The following is a 5,687-nucleotide window of genomic DNA, read 5'->3' as shown; positions in this document are numbered from 1 at the left end:
ATGTTTGATCCCATGTTGGCGAAGATAATTTTCAAATTCATTTGATGTGTATTCTTTTCCATTATCAGTGTGAATAGACCCAATATGAGATTGTGCATCATTTTCAATCCATTTATGAAAATTCTTGGATGTTTGAAAAGCATCAGATTTGTTCTTCAATAAATAAACCCAACACATTCTGGTGTAGTCATCAATAAATGTCATGATATATTTATTTCCATTTGCAGAAGGAACATGCATTGGACCACATAAATCTGAATGAATGAGTTCAAGTTTCCTATGTGCTCTTGAATGTGAATCATGAAAAGATTGTTTGCTATGCTTTCCTAGAATGCAAGCATCACATTGCTTAAGTTTCCTAGGAATTGTAGGCAAACCAGCAACACCATTTTTCTTCAACAAGCGAAGACTGTCATAGTTCAAATGTCCAAATCTAGCATGCCATAATAAACTTGATGGAAGTGTACCTTCTTCATGATGAGAATTGTATGAGAAATGTTGTGCATGAGCAGAGGTTCCTTGTAGTTTGAGAAGCCTTTCTTCTTCTATTCCCCTCATGACAAGTGAGTGGTCAGATGCTTTTCTTACCTCAAGCTTGCCATCAAACATATGAATGGAGTGACCTTGCTGGCGGATGTGGACCAAGGACAACAAGTTTCTCTTCAGCTGTGGGAGATATAGAACATGATGCAGAAGAAAGTCTGGAAGACCAGGCAGTTTAAGCCTGATTGTGCCAAGCCCTGATGGCTTGATTTTTTATTGGTCTGCAAAGTATACTGCTCCATCAACATTGTCAATGAAATCTTCAAAAAAATCTTTTCTATGAGTCATGTGGCAGGTTGCTCCTGAATCAAGCAACCAATCATTTTTCCAAGAAGCAAGTGAAGCATTAAATAAATCTTCATTTACTCCAATGTTACATTGTGCCACAACATAGTGAGCGGATTTAGGTGCTTTACCTTTGTCTGTATCATCAGTTTTACCTTTTTGTTGGTTTCTTTTCTGCTCAATTTTGTCCCATGGTAGCTTGCATGTAGAGGCATCATGTGATCCATTTCTTTTGCAGCGAATGCAGTGCAAATCTGCCTTTTCTCCTTGAGAATGTCTGCCCCCCCTGCCTCTGAAATATCTTCCTCTTCCTCTTCGACCACCTCTTCCTCTTGTAGAATCTTGAGCAGGATGCTTTTCTTTATGAGCAAGGCACACAACCTCTTTAGAAGATTCAGGGGCTATCTTCTTTCCAAAAGCTTTCTCTCTTTCAGCAAACTTTTTCACAAGAGAGTCAAAGGTTATATCTTTGAGATTTCCATTTGCTTGCAATGACTCAAGATAATTGGAGTAAGTAGGATAAAGTGCCTTGAGAAAAGTGATAAGAGGAATATCCAATTCAACCTTAGTGGATTTGATATCATGCATTATAGACTTTACTTCAGATGCAAGAGTAAGAGGATCATTATTTTGCAGTTCAAGAGTGAAGAGTTTAATCATGAGTTGAACAACTTCAAGTGCAGAATGTGAGTCATAGAGTTCTTTCAGCTTTTGTAAGGCTTAAAAGGCAGCTGAATATGATGAAATATGGTGACTCACCTCTTCATTTATAGATGCTATGATTAATGCATAAGCTTTGCTGTTCTTGTTTTCCCAAATGGTGAGCTCTTTGTCTAAGGTAGGCTGTACTGGTTCATTGTCTCCATCTCTGACACACACTCCTTTCCACAACTCATTGAAAATGAGGGTGTGTTTTATCATCCGGGACCATTTAGGACAGTTCTCCTTGCCAGTGAGAACTATTCCCACCATGGATATGATTGAATGCATATTGTAGCAAAAAAAAAAACTTCTGCTACGAAACTTTTACTCTTAATGGAAAAAAAATACTTCTGATGTGACTGGACAGCAAACTCAAATGTCAATTCACATTCATCTTCACTAAGTCCAAAAAAAATACCCTCAACAACATAAAGCACTGTGTCCACTAAAAGACCGAAGAATGTAGTCCAGATGTATTTGGATTCTCGATATCACAAGTTACAAACCCTCTTAGAAATATATGAAGTCATCCCTTTTTCCATATCCATGCGGTTATACCAAAAAAATTGTTGGTTTTCAAATAAGACTTTACTAGTCGACTTTCAATTGTTGACTGTGCTAAAACTAGTCTATTAACATTTTTTTTTCAAACTTCTCATGCTTTGCAAAATGACCTTTGCCAGCAAGAAGTCCACTTTAAAAATTACGAATGCCAACTTCCATACAAAAACATTCAAAAAAAAATGCGCTTCATGTGTTAGTTGCTCCCATAACTGAAGTCTGCCATGTCCAGGTCGGGGACAAGCACGCGGTCATATGGCAATGAAGAAGCGGAACTTCTCGTATGCAAATCCTCAGGACGCTTTGTATTGAAGCCAACACTTTTGTATTTGAACCGTCATAGCAGAGATGATGATTTCCCACGGGAGAGGAGCAGCGGTGCGTGGTATCTTAAGATCGTGCAGCGGCAGGGCTTCTTCCGTCGGGAGCTCGGCCTCTTTTGGATGCGCCTTGTCTCGTTTGCCAGATTTTGAACGGTAAATCTTGATAGGTTAAAATGGCAGAGCTAGATAATGAACAACAGAGATAAAAAAATTGGAGGGGAATTAATAAACAAGCAGCCCGCACGCTCAATACATCATTTAACAAATGCCACGAACAACAGTGTCAAGAACAACGTTCAAAACAGTGTTCAAAACAACGTTCACAAGGAGCAGCGTTCCTCGTCGTTCCCAATCAGCTCGATCTCTCAGGCGACGCCACTCGAATCCCAGCAGCCACACCATTACAAAGTTTTACATGCAGCAGAGGTTCATGCGAGAGGCACGGGGTTTTACACGCAGCAGAGGTTCAAAATGGATATGGAAAGCTACAGAAACGCAAAGAAGTGGTGCATCGATGTCATCAATAGCAGGACGCAAGGGTTTCAAAAATTTTAACGCATAGGACAACGCTTCTTTTATGTTAGGTTTATGGATAGTCAGGACAATGCCTTTTTTTGTGAAATGTTTATGGACAGTCAGGACAGCATGGACAGCGTTGGACAGTGTGGATAGTATGGACAGCGCTAGATAGTGTGGACAGAATGGAGGGGGCAGCTACCATGTCAAGAGCAAATAATTATATGGAGGAGCAGCTCAGCTATATGGAGAGCAGACTAGGGAGTTACAAGGGACATAAGAGCTAAAAAAGGAGCTGGCTCTAATACCATGTCAGGCCAGGCAGTAACTCCATAAGGAAAAAATGATTCGACTGTATTATTCCATCAGGTAGGTCTTCATTATATACATGAGGCAGAGATTGTTCAGTTCATCTCCCGATGACTGTTCATATTTCCTATTTATCTATTTACATAAATTCACCCAATCACAAGGATTAGGTGTCAACAAACATTATTATTACTTTATTTTTTTAACCATATAAGTATATTTTTAAATACATGTCCCTCTAGTATTGAGAATTAAAAGCATATATCTTTGGAATATAATATCTCCCTCTCTCTCTATATATATGAATTGATTTATCTTTGGAATATAATATCTCTCTATATATATCAATTGATTTTTTTTTATTATTAATATTTTTTTAAAATGTTACATGTCAAATTAGTAAGAGTATGAAAACACCCATGGATGAGATTGCAAGATCAAAATATTTTATGAAAGAGCCCAAGGAAATTGAATAACTAAGAAAAAAAACTTACATCAACCTAATTTATAGGATCAAAAGAAGCTTCTAATGAGAGCTAGAAGATAAGTTTTAGAACTGTTACACATTATTTTTTGGCATTCATAGAAATTGATGTTGCACCTATCCTTTTCCATCCCAAACATAATTTCATCAATCCCCGAAGAATATGGAAGAAAAACCTTACTAAAGAAGATAAGACTCTTGTGAAGATACCTTAAAAAACCCTAATTTTAAAGGATGTCGCAAGTTGGATTGTTATTAATTGCAATAGTGCTAGGTTGTTGCACTGTTGTACTGTGACATTGTTGCACTTTCTAGTTCATAAGGTGTGAGACTGTTTTAACAACGGTAAAATTAAAAATGTAATGATAAGCTTCTATTCTAGAAGCATTGTCTAGTAACCAAATCTCTGAAAGGATTTTGGCTTTGGTGAAATTCTGCTCAAATCCCAAACCTTTGATCTCAAGATGTTTGAAGGCAAGGCATTGGAACGAAGGATAGCTGGAAATGAACCTACATTATTAAGAGGGATTCATGTTGTAACATTTTCTACATTATAATACACTTAAATTTTTATTTCCTGGATAACATATATAGGTTTTATCAAATTATCTTTGAATTATTTGTACTTTAATGGTTTGTTTGTTTCTATCATGTGCAGGTATTTGATTCGAAGCATAGAGGACGAACTGCAAACATCTAGCAATGATAACCACTTTAAAAAAGGTATGGGTCCATCCCAATTGTATTTTTATTGCTGATTTGATTATAGTTAAACTTAGGGAAAGTTTCACGTTACTATCTGTTTTATTCTAGATTTGGGTGCCAGGTCTAGGGAGATCACTCTTGTCCACAAGAGAGATTTTTCTATTAACAAAAACACAATAGATAAGGATGATGCTTAAACTTACACGTTTCAAGGCTTCTTTATTGAATTTCTAACACTCCCCCATAAGCAAAACCTAGAGAGGAAATAAAGAAAAAAAAATAAAGAATGAATCTGACAATGAGGCTTGCTTAGGTACCTATGTACAACCTCTCATTAGCTGAGAGAAAGAGAAAAACCTGTAGGAAAATTGCTCCCCAAAAGAGAGCACATAAAAAGAAAGAAAGAAAGAGAAAATGAGGAGGTGAAGGAAGGAGACCTGTAGGAAAAATTGCTCCCCAAAAGAGAGCACAAAAAAAAGGAAAGAAAAAAAGAGAAAATGAGGAGGTGAAGGAAGGAGGACTTAAGACGATCCCCCAAGGACAACTTCCTTCACTCCAACCATTAGCCATAACTAAAGAAACCTTGGAGATGCCAAGAAATTTGTGAAAATATAATAATTTACAGTAAAATCATAATTTAGCTAACTTTTATTATTTTTTAAAATCTTGGCAATGTGTGATGTATCACTAGGTATGTGTTTTGTTGCATATTGTCATTTACCAACGTGATTGCACCAATATATACATAGTTAACATTGACCTTGAAAAATATACATAGTTAACATTGAAATATTTTGTTTATAATCCATATTATCCACATTAAAATGTTTTTTTTTCTTTTCCTTTATAATTATATTTTTAAATACGTGTCCTTCTCATATTGAGAAGTAAAAAACATATATCCTTGGAATAGAATAGAATCTCTCTCTCTCTCTCTCTCTCTCTCTCTCTCTCTCTCTCTCTCTCCCTCTCTCTCTCTCTCTCTCTCTCTCTCTCTCTCTCTCTCTGTAAGACTTCAAACACACCCATGAATTAGACTACAAGGTCTAAAAACCTTATATGAAAGAGATCAAGAAAATTGAAGAACGAAGAAAATACTTCATTGCTTGAGGAAAAACGACGTACATCGACCTAAATTATGGGAGAAATGGAAGCTTCTAGTGATATCTGGAAGTCAATACTTCAACGTAGGAGATAAGGATACTACATAAGCTTACGAGTTCCAAGGCTTCTTTATTGGAACTCTAAGACCCCTCCCC

Source organism: Pinus tabuliformis, chromosome 9 (assembly GCF_031772625.1).
Source record: "Pinus tabuliformis cultivar Carrire ecotype Pingquan chromosome 9, CPIR1, whole genome shotgun sequence".
In the NCBI taxonomy this organism is placed as follows: domain Eukaryota; kingdom Viridiplantae; phylum Streptophyta; class Pinopsida; order Pinales; family Pinaceae; genus Pinus; species Pinus tabuliformis.
Note: the sequence above shows the minus strand (reverse complement) of the source record.